A 22,424-nucleotide genomic window follows, 5' to 3' on the forward strand; every position below is an offset into this window, starting at 1 on the left:
GAAGTGGCAGGAGCAGGAGGCGGGGACCCACCTGGAAGCGCCGCGGCGCCGCTATCGAGCTTCCTGCAGCGGTGGCCACCCGAGCAAACGCCGTGGCGGGGGCGGAGAGCGGCCACGGCGGCGGCGCCTCCCCAAGTGGCCCGTGGCGTCCGACCCCGCGTGAAAGGTGAGCAAGAGCTCGGGACACGTGGTGAGGGCCAGACACGGGGGAGGGAGAATGAAGGGGGAGGGAATGGGGGTGGCAAACGATCGGCTTGGGACCCGGATTTGGAGCCAAGTACCGGGAGGGGGTGGGCTGGAGGCGACGACTGCGACGGCTGCGACGGCGAAGCCCCCACGTGGGGCGGGGGTGCGCGCGCACGTGTGCGCGGGCGAAAGGGGGGGCGGGGAGGGCTTTTGGGAGGGCGTCGGGAGCGCGCTCGCTCAGTAGCGGCCCACGTGACGGGCACGCCGAAAATGTTTCCACGTGACAGGGAGGCTGCCTGAGGCAACGCGCTGCGCTCTGTTTATGTAGTATAACCGTGGTAATCGGAGGTTTTTAAAATTTCCGCTTTTTTTCTGTACAAGGGGAAAGGAGGAGACATAAAGCGGAAAGACTTCCTACTGTCTCAGTGTTTTAAATGTTCACTACTCCGTTAGTGAAGTGCTTTCTAAGTTCCGAAATACTGATTTTTTCTGTACCGCCATGTTGGGTTTAGAGGAAGCTCGCGAGATGCGAGTGGGTTTGTATCGCGAGATCTCTCGATTCTCGCGGGACCTCGTTGGCAGAGCAGTTGTCCTGGATGGCGGACCCTTGGGTTCCGGGGGCCTGGGACCTGCAACTCTTTCTACAAGGCAAGTCGTTAGGGAGGGGCCCGGGGCGAGTGCCTCTTCGTGCCGGGATACGTGCTGCATCAGCTTCCCATAGTCTTGAAGGGAATACAGTAACCCCATTGAGGCAACACTGCCCTCCCCATCCCCCTGCGGGCGCTCCGCCACCTGCAAAAGCATATGCACCCCTCACCCGGGTCCTCCCCAGGCAGTGATAGTTCCACCCTGTCCCACTCACTGGAAGTCCGGGAGCCGTGCTCGCGCAGACCTGATGATTCCATTGGATACCGTTCCTCTTACTTTAAAACGTTCTTGTCAGTTTTTCTCTTCTTGCCATTTTCTAAAGTATTCCAGACCGGTTAACTATTCTGTCACGTTTTCTGCTGCAGTACCTGACTCCAGTCTCCTGAAACAGAACTCCTCCCATCTATTTTCTCTGGGTGTCTTTACTCGTCACCCTGACTTCGTATTTTCAGTAACTTTTGGCAGTATTTGGAGGGCACATTATGTCTCTGACAGCACCTGTGGTCAATATAAAATCCTGCTTTTAATCATTTTGTACGTGCCTATTAACTCAGTTATCGGTAGGGTTTTAATTACTACTGTGTTACTGAGGTTGCCATCTTTGATGTTTAGGGATGGTTGTTTTAGGTTATATATTTAAGGTAACAGATTGTTTCATGTGATTTTTTTTTTTTTTTGAGACGGAGTCTCACTCTTGTCGCCTAGGCTGGAGTGTAGTGGGGCGATCTCGGCTCATTGCAACCTCCGCCTCCCGGGTTCAAGCGATTCTCCTGCCTCAGCCTCTCGAGTAGCGAGTAGCTGGGATTACAGTCGCGCTTCACCACGCCCGGCTAATTTTTGTATTTTTGGTAGAGACGGGGTTTCACCATGTTGGCCAGTCTGGTCTCAAACGCCTGACCTCAAGTGATCCACCTGCCTCGGCCTCCCAAAGTGCTGGGATTTCAGCGCTGTACAGGCGTGAGCCACCGCGCCCGGCCTCAGGTCAACTTTTTAGTAAAGAGCGAACTCATCAACTTTGGTATCAGAGTTTGAGCTTTATTTTTCGTAAATGAGTTTGAAATCAATTTAATATTTCTCTCCAATTCCCTAATGTCTCAGAGATGAATTTACAATATACCTTTGTTTTTTCGTATTCTTAAGTAGTTTTTGGATTTTATTTAGTAGTTGCAGTACTAAATAAGGAGTGGGGAGTTAATTACAAAACGAATCAGGTGAGTAATTCATTCGTAGTTTGTTTTTTAAAACTACAAAAGTGTTTTTTTTTCCTATACATAATACAGAGAGGTATATAGTATAGAGTAACACAGTGCTTGTTTCACGGTACCACAAAGTTCCAGTCCTCAATCTTAAATCTCTGTAACCAGCCTTTGTGATTGCTGTGTATCATTCCACATATTTCCATGTTTTAGTTTAGTTTTTGTTTCTTAAATGAAGGGGAGAAAGTGTTGTTTTAATGGAGTACCAACACAGTATTGGCAATCAGTAAACATTTTTTAACTAAATTAAATTTTTATTTAGTGATATATGCGTGTTTGTCAAAACTTATCTATGCATACTTAAGCAGATTTTTTTGTTTGTACTGATTTTTTTGGTAGTATAATCTTGTGAAAATATCACAAGTAACAGTGTTATTTTTTCAGTAAAGTTGATTTATTGTGCTTGGTAGCTTTGCACAGAAAGAAAGTACATGTAAAACAAGGTTTAAATAAATTAATGTTTTATCACTTGAGTTTTATATTTTTATGTTTAATGTTTGTTGTATATTTAACTTTATATATTATATATTCTAAACTGTAACCTAATTATATAGGAGTTTTTCAGACGTTTTAAAAGTTTATCAGTGTGATTAAAATGATAGTTTGACCATGCAATTTAGTGATCTCAATTGGAGAGTGGTAGATATCTTAGTAGTTGGTACAAACAAAGGTATATATACTTGAAGTTGCTAAGCGGCTATCATTTTGTAAGTGTTGTTTTTGTAATTTCCCCCCGCAAACCTACCAGTAATAATATTTATCAGACCAGTCACATAAGAAAAGTGTCCACTCTTTGGGCAATGTGGTTTTTTGTTGTAACAGTGCAAGTAGAAATGTTGAGGAATAGAAGTGAGTGTTGAGAGGTATGATGTTGGAAAGAGGAAAACGGGACATTGGGAGTGTAGAGGTTGATACTGAAATGGAATTGGACAAGTTGGGGAGAAAAGAGGAATGTAGAAGGTTGACAGTGAGGCAAGAGCCATGGTCCAAGAATAGGCTCATAATAGTTGGAGGACACCCCAAGTCAGTATTTGAGGCAACTTTCTCCTAATTTTTTTAGACAGTTCTGGATCCATTCACAGAATTGCTAGATATTTCCTGTCATAAAAGTCAGCAGCTTAAGGTTATACTTAATTGAAACCTTGTGAATTCTTTACTTTAGATAAAGCTATTCTGTTAAATAACATTTAAGTACATTTTATTATTATTTTTAGAAGTGGGAAATTGTGAAAATGACAATGAGTTTGAAGGTCACAGTTCTACAATGGTCTTTGCAAAGGTATCTACATAAGTTTAGCTTGGTAACTGGGCCTTTAATAGTCCACGTGCATCTGATTTATGAAATAATGTATGTTCTTTGTTCTTAGAACTTTTGTTTTATAAACTTTTCAGTAGTGGGTCTTGGGAAATACCAGTCTTTTACAGACACAAAATTATTTGAGGTACTTGGTAGAAATATATTGAGAAAAATCCAAGGACGAGGAAAAATGTATTTTTACATGGTTTGTGTTTGCTTGAGTAGAATTTAAATAACCAAGAAATTTAATTTTCATTTTTCTCAATTATTACGGTCATATAAATGATGAGAGCTAATGAACTTCAGTGATCAGAGGAAATTAGTAACAGTGATGATATAATAATACTGATTTATTCTCACTTGAATTTTTTCCTTAAGGTCTGACACCATGCCAATTTCCACAGACCTGTAACTTTTAAGTTACCTTAAGCTGGGCCTGGTGGCTCACGCCTGTAATACCAGCACTTTGGGAGGGTGAGGTGGGAGGATTGCTTGAGACCAGCAACAACATAGTCAGACCACGTTTCTACCAAAGAAGAAAAAAAAAATAGCTGGGCGTGGTAGTGCACGCCTGTAGTACCAGCTACTTGGGAGGCTGAGATGGGAGGATTGCTTGAGCCCAGAAGGTTGAGACTGCAGTGAGCTGTGATTGCACCATTGCACTCCAGCCTGGGCAACAGAGTGAGTGAGATCCTGTGTCAAAAATAAAATAAAAACACCTAAATTTCATATGAAGATTCAGTTTGGAGTTACCTACAAGAAATAGTTGCTAGAAGAGTTTCATTTTTATAGTAGTATTTACTAGAGATTTGGTATATACTCTGGTGCAAATTTCTGTAGTTAATGCTCTGATAACCACTGTAATTGTACTCTGGAAACCACTCTCAGTAAATATTTCCCAAAGTCCAAAGTCTTGATTATTTTGTTTGACCCTTTCCTTCTCACCTTTCTGTTTTTCTTTTCAGCTGATTTTTCTCATCTATGTAGGTAATTTTTGTCTTATTAGAGAGGAGTGAGTTGAGTAACTTGCCCTGAGGAGAATATCACTTTGTGATTAATCAAACTATTCAGGTATTATTATTACTGTTGTTTTGGAACTTCAGTATATTTGTAAGTTAGAGTCAGTAATTCAACTGACATTTATTGCTAATGACCTCAGCCATTTGAAACATAACAGAAATCCTGGACATAAAAAAATCTCTAAGCCTTCAAAATGACTGCGACCAAGTATAATAAGCCATTAGCCTTTATTAGGAAACTACTAATTGGAATTAGTCCACAGATTCAAATCTTCAGTGTTGGCCATTGGAGTTAGGGACATTGGCAGCTGAAATGTCATCTTCGGGGGAAAAGGAAGAACTGTTAAAAAGTAAGTGGAACTATGGTAGAATAGTGTTTTAAGGCCATTACATAAAGACATACACTCCTATAATCACTAACTTGTGAAGGAATGACAGTATCACAGAGCAGCCTAGTAAGTTGATGCATCACAATGATAACTTTAATAATAAACTTTTATTCTGTGTACTATGTTTAAGGAAGTAAGAAATTGGTGTCTTTTGAGATTGCTATAAAAGTAACCATTTTCAAAATTCTGTTAATTAAATGTTAAGTTTCAGTTTTCTGGAAAATTTACTTGTAGATCTCTCCTTATCGGATGATACCAAATAAAAATGGTACTATTGTGTATGGAACTTCCTTTGTTTTATTTTATTATTTTAAGCTATTTATCTTTCTACTTAATATTTCAAGGAATTACTCCCAAACAAGGCTCTATTACATTTAATATTTGATGTCAGTAATGAACAACCAATTGCCTAAAGATTAGCACATTTGCTAATGAAGAAGATAGTAAAGCAGATAATTAGAATTAGTAAATGACCTATGCATATGATTCAGTTGTATAGTTTTGAATCCTGGTATTGAGTCTATTAGCCAAAGTGTCCTAAGGTGCCAGGTTTTTGTAGTGAGTTTTTTTCGTTGCATTGCTGGCCTTCTCTGTCTCATTTACTATGTTAATTTAAACCTTATGCTTTCATTAGTGGTAAAGTAGATAGTTTTTGACTTGTGTATAAGGGGTGTGTATGTATTTTAATGACTTTGAAAGCTGGTTTGAGGAATTAGATCTTGGGAATTAATATAATTATTATTAACATTTTGATATATTTCTTCCATTATTTTAATGTATATTTTTTATGTATTTGTGGGTAAAAACATTTAATTTCATGTCCTGCTTTTTAACCTACTGTTAGGTACCTCTTTCCCATTCTCACAATGCATCTTAATAACTATCATTATAAATGATTGTAAAATGTTCTGTGCAGTGAACATATCATGTTATTCCCCTATGTGAAGAACATATTTATACATGTTTCTTGTATATAGTATTATATCTGTCTTGTATATTGCCAGAATTGATTTTTTAGGTACATTTTGAAGGCTCTTAAAACATACTGCACAATATTAATCAAAAGGGATAAATTTGTATTCTCGAGTGGTTGTTACCCTATACTCATCAACATTTAACATTTTTTATAAAGGTTTAATGGGAGTGTATGGCATATTGTGCTTTATTTCTTTAATTACTGAGGTGAAGCATGTTTATAGGTGTATTTATCTTGCGAACTTTCAAGATAAATAGATTTTAACATTATTGCAGTCAAACATCTTTTTGTTTGTTTTGAGACAGAGTCTTGCTCTATTGCACAGGCTGGAGTGTATTGGCACCATCTCGGCTCACTACAGCCTCTACCCCCCCGGGTTCAAGCGATTCTCCTGCCTCAGCCTCCTGAGTAGCTGGGACTACAGATGCACGCCACCACACCCGGCTAATTTTTGTATTTTTGTAGAGATGGGGTTTTGCCATGTTAGTCAGGCTGGTCTGGAACTCCTGACCTGAGGTGATCCACTTACCTCGGCCTCCCAAAGTGCTGGATTACAGGGGTGAGCCACCGTGCCCGGCCCAAACATCTTGATATAATTTTGTTCTACTGATTTTATGAAATTCCTCCCTTTTCAGAACTGTAATAAACAATATTGGTTTAATTCTGTTTGTTTAGTTTTTCTAAGTTAGATTTAAATAAATTTAAGTTTTTACCTCATCTGGCATTGGTGTGAAAAGGGAATCTAAATGTTTTCCTCCAAATTGGTAATTTTCTCAACTCTATTAAATAATGCTTTATTTAATTTTTTAATTTTTCTCATTTTTTTGTTATGATTCATTTTTACATTTTAATCATTTTTATTTTAAATTGTTTATTTTTACCCCAAGCCTTAAAAACATTCATATTGTTTTTAGATGATTCTGTGATATGTTTAATATCTTTTGCCTTGGCTTTCTTATTGTGGTGTTTGTTTCCTTATTTATTTTTAAGATTACTGTAAGTCGAGGATAATAAAGCTTATTTTTTAACAAAACAATGTTTTATAATTCCTTTTCTTGTCAGCCAGAATTTGAAATAAGATTTTTTCTATACCACATAATTTAGTTGCATTGAATGAAAATTTCCCCCTTCTTGAACAGAGATAAAATGTTAAACTACTTAAAAGTACTATGCTGGCCACAGTGGCTCATGCCCGTAATCCCAACACTTTGAGAAGCTGAGGTGGGAGGATCGCTTCAGCCCAGGAGTTGGACACCAGTCTGGGCAACATAGTGTGACCTCATATCTACAAAAAATACACAAAATTAGCTTGGTGTGGTGGCGTGTGCCTGTACTTTGAGCTACTGGGGAGGATGAGGCGGAAGGATCACTTGACCCCAAAAGGTTGAGGCTACAATGAGCCCAGATTGCGCCCCTACACTCCAGCCTGGGTGACACAGTGAGACCCTTGTCAAAAAACCCCCAACCAACAAGTACAGTACTAGAGACTGTAAGGAGTAAAACTACTTTGGCAGATTTTGGGGAATTAGAGAAATTAACTCCTAAGATTAACAGTTTAGGATGTATGCTTAAAGTGTTAAACAGCAGTATACAACTTGATATCATATACCTCTAATTAATGAAAAAGTCTCATTTAACAGCTGTAGGACTCAGGTTACAGAATCACAATACCTTTCTTTTTCAAATGTTGAGATAGCAATATGATGCATTTACTGAATTTTAATAACATAAGACATTCAAGTAAGCTTTAGGAAGGTACCTATATCAAAGAGCATTTTTAATACTGAAAGTGCTTACTGTTTACTCATGCCTTTTTTTCTGTTATGAAATGATTTGTGATCTCAAAATAATTGAAAAAAGGTATTTATGTCTATTTACATTTTGAAATTGTGATGGCTACAAAGCTGTTAATTTTATTAAATGGCTTTAATATTTTCTGTTTACAGATTTTTCTGGTTACAATAATGCTAGTAAGAAAAGCCAGATATAAGTAACTTTGAGTGTGAAAAAATAATAAATATTTGAAAAAAAAGAAGTGTGTCCTGTGCTTGAAGAACACCTACAGAGAACTGAAGATGAACAATTCGATGTGATGTAATTTCCTTCTATCTTGGGTTATGGTGAGATTTAAAGGGATTGGAATATAACACCTTTTTTTCCTACTGGAATTCTGCTTCCCCATGAGAGATGAGTTGCTTTTTCAAAATGTCACTGAAATTGTCCAGGAAATAGAGTTGCTAATTATATTCTGGCACTATTTACCCTCCTTACTAGTTTTTAAAGTTTTTTTTTAATTGGTCAGAAGTTCAAGGAAAATAGATCCTGCCATTGTTACACACTTTCCCATTGGAAAGCAGATTGATGTGTTTCATAAATAAAATGAAATAATGCTTTTAGGTGGCTTGGCTGTATTATAGAGGGAACTACCAAGATTATTTCTCCTGGCAAAGGGGTGTGTGTGAGATTTATGCACTGAGAGCCCTTGAAGAACTTTGTAATACTTCTCTCTTTTATTTACATTTTTTTATTTCCATAGATTATCGGGGATGTAATACTTCTCTATATTAACTCTCCACTCTCCACCCCAAACCTATAATTCTTACCTGAACTGTCTTCACTATATGTAGATTTTTATGGTGTTTTTGCAGTAATTTTTTTTTGAGACCGAGTCTTACTGTGTTGCCCAGGCTGGAGTGCAGTGGCATGATCTCGGCTCACTGCAACCTCTGCCTCCTGGATTCAAGCAATTCTCCTGACTTAGCCTCCTGAGTAGCTGGGACTACAGGCATGTGCCACTATGTGCAGCTCATTTTTGTATTTTTAGTAGGGACGGGGTTTCACCATGTTGGCGAGACTGGTCTTGAACTCCTGACCTCCGGTGATCTGCCCACCTCGGCCTCCCAAAGCGCTGAGATTACAGGTGTGAGCCACCGCACCCAGCCAATGTGTCTTTTCCTAAGGAGAAATCTCCTCTTTTTCCTTCTTTTTAAATAAAGATAAATACAATTAAAGTATAATACACATAGAAAGTTCTCATAAATGTACACCTCAGTGGATTTTCACAGTGTGAGCACACTGGTGTAATCGTCACTAAGAAGAACACTGTCAGAACTCCAGAAACTTGTGTGTTTATTCCAGTCATTAATGGTCCCTAGGTGCCACCCCCCCACCAAGAGAAACCACTCTTTTGATGTCTAGCACCACAGAATTATTTGCTTTTGAGCCTAGGATTTATATAGTGTGTATTGTTTTTGTGTTTGGCCTTTTTTGCTCAATGTTATGTTTGTGAGATTTAGCTGTTTTATTGTGTCTTCATCCTGTTCTGATATGAGTAACCTGAGAAATCCTGTAACTCAACCTGATTTGTACCTTGAGATCTCAACACTTAGACATTTTTCTCATGGCATTCATAGTTTTCAAGAACTCCTAGGAGGGGACATCAAATAAAAGGCTTCTTTGTTTTAAACTCTGTGGTAGACCTTTTTTTGTGTTTTAATGCTATTTGGGTAAACAGTATATTTTAAAATTTCTGTCACTGATGGCTTATGCAGTACCTCAGCTGCTTTTGTTTTTTTTTTCCTACTTAAAAATTTTGTCTTAAAAACTGTGGTACAGGATTCCTGGCCAGCTAATGGCTTTTTGGACTTTTATCTTATGACTTGGTAGCTTACTTTTCATTCTTTGAATTCCTCAAGCAGTGATTCCCATTCTAATTTTTATGATACCATGTAGTATCTTCAGTTATTTCAAAGCATGTTGTGAGCCTCCCCACCAAGAAAAAGATTCCAATTTAAGTTTAAGCCACTTTACTTTCAAAATACATTTATGAACAGTACAACTTTTATATTTATGAACAGTACAACATTGTGGTGTGTAGATTATAAAATCAAATAGGCTGTTAAAAAATTGGGAATCAGCTAACAGCCTTACCTGCTTATTAACCCCTTTCAGGCTAGCTTCAAGTGTAAAGTGCAACTTTTATTTGTGTGTGTGACACAGTCTCACTCTGTCACCCAGGATGGAGTGCAGTGGCGCGATCTCGGCTCACTGCAACCTCCAGCTCCTGAGTTCAAGCGATTCTCGTGCCTCAACCTCCCGAGTAGCTGGGATTACAGCCGCCTGCCACCATGCCCGGCTAATTTTTGTATTTTTAGTAGAGGCGGGGTTTCTCCATGTTGTCCAGGCTGGTTTCAAACCCCTGACCTCAGGTGATCTGCCCTCCTCAGCCTCCCAAAGTGCAGGGATTACAGGCGTGAGCCACCCTGCCTGGCCGTAAAGTGCAGCTTTCTTCTCAGGAGTTCTCCTTTTGTATTTTCCTCTCATTTCACTTTCTTAATTTTAAGGAAAGTCATAGTGAAAAATTTATGACTGTATTCCTGCACATAATTTTTCTTTCATATAAGTCCTATGGTTATGATATGCCTGGACGAATGCTTAATTTCCTTTTTAAGTGAATTTTGGTTATTTCAGTCAGTAAGTGTTAGGGCCAGAATATTATAAATGGCCAATAGTTGTTGAAATTAGGTATTTTGGTCATGATTAAGAGTAATGTGTATACTTAGCAGTCCTGTACTTCAGTCATCTTTCATTTGCTGAGCTTTTGTGGAAATTAAATGATTGTAAAGTTTTAGCCTACTTTCTAAAAAAAATCATTTGTTTTTTAATCTGGAGAGTGTAAATGTCTGACTTTGGGGAAACATCATGCTATAGGGGAACATTATCTCCTGAAGAATGGGGGAGAGATGAATTAACTTTTGTAATGGTTATAGAGTTACTTCTAAATTTGAATAAATGCTGTTCCTACCTAGTGAACTAGTCAGAGCATTTTCCACGTTGACCTAAGCCAAGCACACGGGTAGCTACTTCTTTTTCTGTAGTTAAGAGAATTTCACCAAGGATATTTTGATTTATTTGTAGCTATATGGGAGTGGTTCTCAGTATTTATCATTCATCATAATCGCCTGAAAGTTGTTTGTTTTAAATAATAGATTGCTGGGCTCTGCCCTTAGGGTTTCAGATTTAGTAGGTCAGGAGACCACACTTTGAGTAGCACTACTTGGGTATAGTCAGGACATCTGCATTAAAAAACAAAATGAACAGACAAAAACCCTACAAGTGATTCTGATACATATCCTAGATGAGAACCTTTGATCAATAGTTCTCAATACAGTATATGGTTCTGGGCATAGCAGCAGAGCATCACTTGGGAATTTTACAAATGCAGATTTTCTCCAACTCTGGAGATGGAACCCAGAAATCTGTGTTTTAAACTAAACCACTAGAGGATTCTGGTGTGTGCTAAAGTTTGAGAACCATCCTTGTAACTTTATAGTTCCCGGGCACGTATCAGGGAACTTACTAGAAATTCAAATTTCACACTGCACTCAGAGCTCTCATATAACAGATTCTGAATATCAGAATCTCATTTTACAGTAGTCTCTCCCGCACTCTTCAGTTTCGCTTTCCTTCGGCTGAACATATTAAATGGGAAATTCAAGAAATAAACAATTCATGTTTTAAATTGTGTGCCCTTTTGAGTATCCTGATGAAATCTCTTATTGTCCCTCTGGTTGTGCCTGGGATGTGAATCATCCCTTTGTCCAGCGTGTCCATACTTTGTATGCTTCCCACTGGTTAATCACTTAGTAGCCATCTCAGTTATCAGATGGAAAAAACATAGTGTATATCTGGTTTGGTACTATCCTCAATTTCAGGTATCTACTGGGGATCTTGGAATGTATCGCTTGTGGATGGGGGGAGGGAACTACTGTAACTAGATTCCTAGGTGGTTTGTATGTATATTGAAGATTAAAAAGAGCTGCTTTAGGTGATTTTAAAAACTCATAAAAATAATACTAATAACTAAAATTTATTGGACATTTGCTGTGGGCCAGATACATGCTTGATACTCTATTCATTATCATTAGTACTCCCTACAACCTTATACAGAGGGTTACTGTAACCCTCATTCTATAAATAAGCAAATCAAAGCAGAGGGGTTTCGTATCTTGGTGTCGCACAGGTGCTAATTGCAGGGTTTGGGATTTGAACCTAAGCACTCAAACTGGAGTTTTGGAGTTTGAGGTGCTCTCTTCATATGTATCTTCAGTACCGTTTGTGTGCTTGTATGTCCTTCCTTGTTCCAGTGCCATAGATTATATTCCAATGAATTTTTTTGGTATCACATTTTACAGTGACATTTGAATTTTCTTTCAAGTCTTATATTCATCAGAACAATCAGAAGTGGAAATAGCTGTGGTTTGAATACTTTGATCTTGTCAACCTAAATAACAGGCTTTCTAAAAGAAAATGATGTTTGTTTGGGAATAGGGCTTTGCAGTGGGAATTCTGTTGCTATAGTAAACCATGTGCATATACAGGGAGGTAAAAGAAGACCAAAGTTTTTAAAGGAAAAATGAGGAGGATTTCATAATTATTTTGAGATAATTATTCTTGGCTACAAGGGTCAATAAAGTGCCTCCATTCTGAGGTTGGACCGGCAGTTGCTGGCAGATGTCCTCACAGAAGTTTTTTTTTTTTTTTTTTTTTTTTTTTAAAAAACAACCCCCTGCCACCCCCACAAAAGAACAGAGTGTTGCAGTGTTGCCCAGGCTAGATGTAAACTCCTGGGTTCAAGCAATCTTCCTGCTTCTTGGGTAGCTGGGATTATAGGTGTGTATGTACCATGCACCTGGCTTGTTTTTGTTTCACGTTTTGTATAAGGTTGTAGTTTTTGCAGAGTCTTTTGTGATAGTTTTTATCATGCATACCTGCATGAGAGCCCTTCCTTCATGGCCTTTCCCTGGCTGTTTGTCAGGGTGGTTTTTTTTGTTTTGTTTTGTTTTTTTTTAAACAAAACAAAACAAACACTACTACTACTGCAGTTTGATTCTGATAACTTTCATATAAGTCTATTCATCAAGGTGTTGTTACCCATCCAAACTCTTTGTTGCCTTAATAGATTTTGTTTTTGTGTGTCATTTCAGTAAGGCAGCTCTTACTGGTTAATGTTTCTGGTAAAAATTCGCATGCTAGGCCAGGTGCGGTGGCTCATCATGCCTGTAATCCCAGCACTTTGAGAGGCCGAGGTGGGCAGATCATCTTAGGGCAGGAGTTCGAGACCAGCCCAGCCAACATGGCGAAACCCCGTCTCTACTAAAACAAAAAATTAGCCAGGCTTGCTGGAGTGTGCCTGTAGTCCCGGCTACTCGGGGAGGCTGAGGCAGGAGAATTGCTTGAACCCAGGAGGCGGAAGTTGCAGTGAACCGAGATCATGCCATTGCACTCCAGCCTGGGTGACAGAGTGAGACTCCGTCCCAAAAAAAAAAAAAAAAAAAAAAAAATTGCATGTTGTATGTTCAAGGACTGTATTGGTTTATTAAAGAGGACAACAATGCAATTCAGTATCTGGAGGCTCCCACGTATTAAAATTATGCTTTGGAGTTTAATTCAAGTAAAACATGGAGATTTGCTTGATAATAGACCTAAATGCTGGTGTTAATTTCAAAGGAGTAATATGGGGAGGGTCACAATATTTATTATATTAATAGGTTTTCCGGGGGGGAATTTCTTAGTCATATTAATTCTTTTTAAGTGCACAATTCAGTGCTTTTTAGTAAAATTACAGTGCCATGCAGCTATTACCTCAATCCAGTTTTAGAACATTTCTGTCACACCAGAATGATCTCTTTTACCTGTTTTAAGTCATTCCCACCTTCAGCCGGTTACAGTTTTCTTTTCTTTTTTTTTTTAATCAGCTGGTGCATTTTAGAAGTTCTTAGTAATAAAACCAACCTATAGACTTTAATCTATAAACCTTTTTAAACTTTTAAGAAACTGAGATGCTGGGGCGCAGTGGCTCACGCCTGTAATAGTAGCTCTTTGGGAGGCTGAGGTGGGTGCATCGCCTGAGGTCAGGAGTTCAAGACCAGCCTGGCCAACACAGACAAACCCCGTCTCTACTAAAAATACGAACATTAGCTGGGCGTGGTGGTGGGTGCCTGTAATTCCAGCTACTCTGGAGGCTGAGGCAGGAGAATCGCTTGTACCCAGAGGGGCAGAGGTTGCAGTGAGCTGTGATTGCACCATTTCACTCCAGCCTGGGCAATAGAGCGAGACTCCATCTCAAAAAAAAAAAAAAAAGAAAAAAACTGAGAATTGAAAGTGATGTGAACAGTAGTGTTTAGGGCTAGGAGACGTTCTTTCATTCACTTAATGGACCATTCACAATCTATGTAATGTATGAAGAGGAAATGGGAAGAGAAAGAGAAGATAATTAAGAGAAACTTAATATCTATAGTTCCATGATGATACTGACAACCTCGGAGTTCTTGTCTGTGGTGGTGATTTGGATTCTGGAAAACTACTGTGTGTTTCTGTTGTCTTGATCTGAATGCCTCTCAAGAATGACACTTTCTTTTAAGAGCTTTATCTCTACAAGCTATGTGTTTTAAGAACTCTGGGGATGAATAATCACACAGTGTGCTGACTTAGGATATGGTTGTGCATAAGGCTTTTTTTTTTTGTAACACAAAAATATCTGAAAAATATCTGAAGATATGGTTTTTGGTTTTGATTAATTAAATAATTCACTAATAATAAAGATGATCAGAGCTTCTGATAAATTCTTGTTTTTGCTGGTAGTTTAATCTCCTAAAAGTTGAAGAGAATTGCTGGTATGAAATTGATTCTTACCAACAAGGAAGAACACTTGGATATAGAATTAACCATTATTGAACATCTGTTTTGGGCAAATGGACTGTTTTTATAGTCACTTTTTTTGTGGTGTGGTAAAAAGAACATGGACTTGGGATCAGATAGACTTTGATTTAAATTCTGGCTCTAGCATTTAGAGTGCTGTAACTTTTTTTTTTTTTTTTTTGAGACAGGGTCTTGCTCTGTCACCCAGGCTGGAATGCAGTGGTGTGATCATATGAGCACTGTAATTTTAAGCAAGTTACTTATTTCTAAGCTTTGTTTTCCTTCCTATAAATAGATGTGGTACTTTCTACTTATATAGAGAGTATGTAATGTACTTGATATAAAATAGATGCTCAGTAAGTGCTATTTGTTAATTTATTGATGTGGAAACAGAGGCTCAGAGAAGTTTGTCACACAGCTAGTAACTGACAAATATCTGATTCCAAAGCCCGTGCTTTTCCATGCCTCCCAGGTAGAAATTGAAACGATGGGAATCAAAAGGTAGTGATCATTCTATGCTGTCTTGGAGTTTACCTTAGGTAGCAATTCCCAGAAAAGCAGGTTTCAGAAAGTTCAGAAAAGAAAATGGTAATGACCACAGGTAGTTTAAGCAGTCAATATTGATAGGCTCCTAAAAATGAAACCTGTTATTTAAATTACAAAGAAAATTCCATTGGGGAAGAAAAACATGTGAGTAATCTAAAGAAATTGGCCGGGCGCGGTGGCTCACGCCTGTAATCCCAGCACTTTGGGAGGCCAAGGCGGGCGGATCACGAGGTCAGGAGATCGAGACCACGGTGAAACCCCGTCTCTAATAAAAATATAAAAAAAATTAGCTGGGCGCGGTTGCGGGCGCCTGTAGTCTGAGCTACTCGGGAGGCTGAGGCAGGAGAATGGCGTGAACCCGGAACCCGGGAGGCGGAGCTTGCAGTGAGCCGAGATTGCGCCACTACACTACAGCCTGGGCGACAGAGCGAGGCTCCGTTTCAAAAAAAAAAAAAAAAAAAGAAATAAGCATGATTTCCTCATAAGTAAATTTTTTCAAAAGAAAAACATATCAAGGATACCCATTAGCCAGGTGTAGCGGCTCACACCTGTAATCCCAGCACTTTGGGAGGCTGAGGTGGGCGGATCCCCTGAGGTCAGGAGTTCAAGACCAACCTGGCCAACTGGCGAAACCCTGTGTCTCTACTAAAAATTCAAAAATTAGCTGGGCGTGGTGGCAGGTGCCTGTAATCCCAGCTACTTGGAGGCTGAGGTAGGAGAATCACTTGAACCCAGTAGGTGGAGGTTGCAGTGAGCCAAGGTCACGCCACTGCACTCTAGTCTGGGCAACAGAGTGAGACTCTCTCTCAAAAAAAAAAAAAAATACCCATTTAACTAATGGTATATAAGGTTAATTTAAAAAATCATTTGACTTATTGATAGGATTTAAAGGATTTGACTTATTGATAGGATTTATTAATGTGAGCAGTAGTGTTTAGGGCTAGGAAACATTCATTCACTTAATAAACCATTCACAATCTATGTAATGTATGAAGAGGAAATGGGGAGGAAAAAAAGAAGATAATTAGGAATGTAGGTAGGCTAGATAGAGCTGGAATGAGGTAAGGGTTGTAAAAATGCTTAAGGACAGTAAAAAGGGCTAGTCAATAAAGAAGAAAGAAGCCTTTTGATTAGGGAGATAACATTAAATAATGAGAAATACCCAAATTCTGTTTTACTTTATGTGTAGGAGAAGCGTTTTCATACTGGAAGGGAGACGGTTAAAAAAAAAGCTGTTTAAAGACGAAGTTTTATTCCTTGGTATGTTACATGATAAAGAGCATCTACTTTCATTAAAGAAATTTAGAGCTCCAATTCCAGTAAAATACTTAGAGCAGTGAAGTGTCAGTTTGAGTTTATTGATGTCAGTGGTTGCTTTTGGTTGTAGAGCTGTTTACAATGTTTGCTTTTCTAAAATAATATTGAGTAATTAAAATCATCAATGTAAAAACTTGTCTTCAAGTTCAACTTATATATTTTCTTATTCTATTAACTAGCACATTATAAACTAAGAATACTTTTTCTGAGTGAGGGAAGACTTTGATTAATAGCCTAGTAATTATAATTGAACAGTAAGTCTCCCTTAAAATATCCTTGAGTAAAATGGCATCTATACTTGTTTTCTTTTCCTGGAATACTCGTCTCAAATATTTTCATGGCCTGTTCCCTCACTTCTGTGGTTCAAATGTTACCTCAGCTAGAAAGGTTTTCCCTGAGGGAGTTTTTAAGGGACATCATTTACATAGACTTCAATGTGAATGGTGCTCATTGGTGTGAACCTCATTATACTACCTAAAATAGTGTCTTCTTCCTTCACTTTCCCTGGTTTTTCTTAATAGTAATGATCATACCTGATATTTATTGTTTGTCTCTTCTAAGAATATAATATCCATGAAGGATGGGATTATGTTTTTTCTGCTGCAGTTCTTAGAGCCCGGAATGATGCCTAGTTCATGGTAGATGGTCAGTGAATACTTGCTGAATGAATGAATTGATTGATTGATTGATTGAGAGAGATTTCAACACGTGAATGGGGACACACACGTTTAGTCCATATAAGTATATTATTATTATTATTTGAGATGGAGTCTCGCTCTGTGTCGCCCAGGCTGGAGTGCAGTGGCACGATCTTGGCTCACTGCAACCTCTGCCTCCTGGGTTTAAGCGATCTTCCCACCTCAGCTTCCCAAGTAGCTGGGATCACACGCGTGCACCACAACACCTGGCTAATTTTTGTATTATTAATAGAGGCAGGGTTTCACCGTGTTGGTGAACAGGCTAGTCTTAAACTCCTGACCTCAAGTGATCTGTCCGCCTTGGCCTCCCAAAGTGCTGGGATTACAGGCATGAGCCAACGTGCCAGAATGCATGAATTTATACTGTAAAGTATTGGGACAAGGTTGTGAGCCCTAGGAACATTGCAGTGTGAATGTTAGCTATTACCACTGCTACTGCTGCTTAACTTAATTACATTCCCTATATACGTTTGATATACTGTTTTATTTTTAAGCACTATTCCTTGTGGAGTAAATTTCAACAAGTAGGATTTTCCCAAATACTTTATTTATTTTTGAGATGGAGTCTCACTGTGTCTCCCAGGCTGGAGTGTACTGGTGCAATCTCAGCTCACTGCACCCTCCGCCTTCTGGGTTCAAGCAATTCTCCTGCCTCAGCCTCTTGAGTAGCGGAGATTACACGCGTGTGCCACCATGCCTGGCTGATTTTTGTATCTTAGTGGAGACTGGGTTTTGCCATGTTGGCCAGGCTGGTCTTGAACTCTTGACCTTAGGTGATCCGCCTGCCTCGGCCTCCCAAAGTGCTGGGATTACAGGTATGAGCCACCACACCCGGCTTCCCAAATACTTTAAAACTTTAAAATTTTATATTTTCTCTAGCTTTATTGAGTTATAATTGGTAAATATAAAAATTTTAAATTTAATGAATGAGACTTACAGTGAATCACAAATTTTCTTAAACATTCCAATATTCTTATTAACCAAGCTAAATATTCGTACACTTTTAAACTTAAAATCATAAGTGTGAAGTCAGTTACTATTTTAAATTTAGAAACTATCATCATCTATAGGAACTTAAAAAATATTTAGGATAGTTTTAAACCACACAGTATTAGTATCATGAGTTTGATATACTTAATTTCAATATTCTAATTAATCATGGACATTGGGCAGTCACTTACCTACAGAAACAGTTTTGCTGTCTTCAGCAAGTTGAGATTCCTGTGACATACTTTATGTCCACAGTTCAGTTACCATCTCTTGACAGGCTGTTTATCAGCTTCACATTGGCCTTGGAAGCTGTCTTTGTCTAGGTGGTTTTTCTCATGTCACAGATGGACGTAATGAACTGTTAGTAAAAATCATCTGTATGGTAACAGTGGAACTCTAAGTTGATGTTGGTTTCTCTGGATTGAAGTTTAAGACCTTTTGTAATTGTTTTGTAATTGCTTTTTAACTCTATTGCCAGATCAAGTTTTGTAAACCTCACCCAGATTATTTCACCACTTGATAGGATTCCAGGAATCCATTTTCTGTCTGGCTGATGGCACAGGTTTTAGATCATTTAAGGACATTAAGGAACTGAGAGGTATTGATAGCTTTTGTTAATTTGTTGTAACAAAAAGTATGCCAGAAGACTAGAAACAGCATAACGTCTTATTTTTAAAAAGGAAAGCAGTAGTTTTGGAGATTGTTTTCCTAGATATGCCTTGGAGAAGAGGGAGAGAAACACAGGCTTAACTCATCAGCATGAAGAACATTTCATTAATAGTGTAAAATAAACTTTCTTAAATACTGTTAGCAGGAATTAATGTCAGACTTTGAGAGAAGTATCTAAAAAGGTTTGTTGTCCATTTTTAATATTTTCATTAATGTTTTGAATAAATGTACAGTTGTGCTTATAAAATGTCAGAACAATTTAGCTGGCAAGGATAACTAAAAACAACTTGTAAGTTCTGTCTGAAACTACAGGCAGAAACCTATAGTGCGAGCTGCTTAAAAGTGTGGAATTAAAAAAATATGGAATTCAGATAGAAAAAGTTATATGAGTAAAATTTTGTTCAATTAATGTTAAGGCACTGTATGTACTAAGAGAATAAAAAATGTATTGCTCTATTCCTTCAAGGAGCCTATAATTGAATAGGGAATATAGATATATCAAACTATACATTGTAATTTTGTGATAGAATTATTAAGCATTATGGGAGCAAAGGAGAGAGCAGTTCATTCTGATGGATCATTGAATTGGCCTTTGAGGAATAAGAGTTTTCTAGGAATTGAAGAGGGGAGAAGGTCATCTCCTTTCTTTCCCTCCTCATTCTTCTTTAAGGTACCGAAAAATCAGATTCAGGGCAGTGTTTATTAAGACAGATATATTTGTGGGCAAATAAAGAGTAGATTGGAATGAGAGATTAATTAGGCTACTACAGTTGTTTAAATAGAATGATGATGGCCTGAGCTGGAGCAATAACAATAGAACAGAAAGAGTAGATCGTTTTTTTTTTTCCCAAGACATTTTGGAGATAGAATAAATAGGGTTTATTAGCCAGGTGCCATGGCTCACACCTGTAATCCCAACATTTTGGGAGGCTGAGGCAGGCGGATCACCTGAGATCAGGAGTTCGAGACCAGCCTGACAAATATGATGAAACCCTGTCTCTACTAAAAATACAAAAATTAGCCAGGCGTGGTGGCACGCACCTGTAATCCCAGCTACTCAGGAGGCTGAGGCAGGAGAATCGCTTGAACCCAGGAGGTGGAGGGTTGCGGTGAGCCAAGATTGCACCATTGCATTCCAGCCTGGGCAACAAAAGCAAAACTCCGTCTCAAAAAAAAAAAAAAAAAAAAATAGTGTTTATTGATTGTATATTATGAGGAGTTTGGTTTTATATAGTCTCAGACATCCAACTGGTGAGTTGCTTAAAAAAGAAAAAACTAATGAACTACCAGGCTGCAGTAATAAGATTTTGTCCATAATAAGGGATATAATATTCATTCCATGTTGGTTAGAACACATTTACAATGTTGGCCTTATTTCTGAAAGCTACACTTTAAGAAAAGTAAATGAAAAGATAGATATGTCAAGAGGAGGGTAACCCCTGAGAACCTTTGAAGGAATTGAGAGTGCTTACTGTGGAGAAGGAAGACTTGACAGGAATGAGTGAAGGAGGGAAGGGGACAGTTGTTTGCAGGTAATGCATGGCTGTAATGAGTTGTTCCACAGAGCAGAATTAGATCCAGGACACCACCAGACTTTTTTTTCTGAGAACTAGGATATTCTCTTAACTGCAGTTACAATGATCAAAATTAGGAAACTTAACATTAATACCATTATCTAATTTACAGTCCACAATCAAATTTTGTCAATTATCCTAATAATTATTTTTATAGCTTTTTAAAATCGAAGATCATACATTGCATTTGGTTTCATGTCTCTCCAGTCTCCTTTAATCTGGAACAGTTAGTCAAATTTTTGTTTTGTTGTTTTTTTTTTTGAGACCGGGTCTCACTGTGTTACCCAGCCTAGAGTGCAGTAGCATGATCATGGTTCACTGCAACTTCCACCTCCCAGCCCCAGGCAATCTTTTCACGTCAGCCTCCCGAATAGCTAGGACCACAGGTGCGTGCTACCATGCCTGGCTAATGTTTTGTTTTTCTGTAGAGACGGAGCATCACTATATTATCCAGGCTGGTCTCCAACTCTTGACATCAAGGGATCCTCCTGCCTTGGCCTCCCAAAGTGTTGAGATTACAGGCGTGAGCCACAGCACCTGGCCTCACATTTCTTTATTTTATGTATTTTTTTTTGAGACAGGGTCTCACTTTGTCACCCAGGCTGGAGTGTAGTGGCATGAATTTGGCTCACTGTAGCTTTGACCTCCTGGACTCAAGTGATCCTCCTGCTTTAGCCTCCCAAGTAGCTGGGATTACAGGCCTGAGCCACCATGTCCGGCCTGGCCTCAAATTTCTTGACATTTTTTAAGAGATTAGGCCAGGTATTTAGTGTCCCTCAGTTTGAATTTCTTGTGGTTAGATTCAGGGTGAGTACACTGATACTTTGAATTCTAGTCACTACAGTGTATGTTCAAATTTGCCACCCTTCCATATTTGTGATATCTTAAGTTTTTTTGCTTCATGTTTAAAAATACCTTGTTGGGTGAGGCGCATTGGTTTATGCCTGTAATCCCAGCACTTTGGGAGGCCAAGGGAGGAGGATCCCCTGAGCCCAGGAGTTTGAGACCAGTCTGGGCAACATAGCGAGAACTTGTCTCTACAAAAAAAAAGCCAGGCCGGGCACAGTGGCTCATGCCTGTAGTCCCAGCACTTTGAGAGGCTGAGGTGGGCAGATCATGAGGTCCAGGAGTTTGGGACTAGCTTGGCCAATATGGTGAAACCCTGTCTCTACTAACAGTACAAAAATTAGCCGGGTGTGGTGGTGTGTGTCTGTCGTCCCAGCTACTCGGGAGGCTGAGGCAGAAGAATCGCTTGAACCTGGGAGGCAGAGGTTGCAGTGAGCCTAGATCATGCCACTGTACCAGCCTGGGCGACAGAGCAAAACTCCATCCAAAACAAAAACAAAAACAGTGGTACAGAAAAACCAAGTAAAAAAAAAAAAAAAAGCCAGGCATCATGGCTTGCGCCTGTAGTCCTAGCTACTCAGGAGATTTAGGTGGGAGGATTGCTTGAGCCCAAGAGTTCAAGGTTGCAGTGAGCTATGATCGTGTCACTGCACTCTAGCCTGGGCAACAGAGCAAGACCTCGTCTGGAAAACAAAAAAAATTCCTTGTTAGCAATTTGAAACTATAATCAAGAAATGAAAAGGGGATATCTTGTGATTTAAGAGACTCCTCTAACTTGGAAAAAGAAAGCAATTTTGAGTGCCCACTTTATGCCAGACATTCCATAATCTGATATGGAATGGTAATTATTCAAGATTGGTGTGCCTTTTTCTTTCATGGAAGAGAAAAGTAGTTAATCTCTCCTCAGAGAGGTTGTAATTTTTTAGCAGGTATCTAACTGCAATGCCCTTAATCATTCCTCTGTGACAGGACAGCTAAGTGTCAGAAAAGCCAGTAGGGTATGTCTTCTAGGCTAAATAACTTCTGAGGGCCCTTTTAGTCATTGCATTGGAAATTTACTTGGTTTTTCTGTACCATTGTTTTTGTTTTTGTTTTGGATGGAGTTTTGCTTTTATTGCCCAGCCTGGACTGTAATGGCATGATCTTGGCTCACTGCAGCCTCCGACTCCTGGGCTCACGCGATTCTCCTGCCTCAGCCTTCCAAGTAGCAGGGATTACATAATGTTACCTGACACTCTGCCCGGCTAATTTTTGTATTTTTAGTAGAGACGGGGTTTCACTCTGTTGGCCAGACTGGTCTCGAGCTCTGACCT

The 22,424-nt window shown here is 39.0% G+C and overlaps 1 protein-coding gene across 10 annotated transcripts in view; it reads left to right on the forward strand.

The window, feature by feature from the left end:
- ZZZ3 (zinc finger ZZ-type containing 3) overlaps window positions 1–22,424 on the forward strand; it is a 119,627-nt gene continuing 97,203 nt past the window's right edge. For 2 of the 10 annotated variants that reach the window (XM_030825168.1, XM_030825163.1), the window contains exon 1: window positions 18–166. The gene's annotated coding sequence lies outside the window, so the exon portion shown is untranslated. Of the gene's footprint in view, window positions 167–744; window positions 835–7,656; window positions 7,866–22,424 lie in introns of those variants that run through there. The other 8 variants (XM_030825164.1, XM_030825167.1, XM_012500508.2 and 5 more) reach the window with 7 other exon arrangements.

Source organism: Nomascus leucogenys, chromosome 12 (genome assembly GCF_006542625.1).
Source record: "Nomascus leucogenys isolate Asia chromosome 12, Asia_NLE_v1, whole genome shotgun sequence".
NCBI classification, from domain to species: domain Eukaryota; kingdom Metazoa; phylum Chordata; class Mammalia; order Primates; family Hylobatidae; genus Nomascus; species Nomascus leucogenys.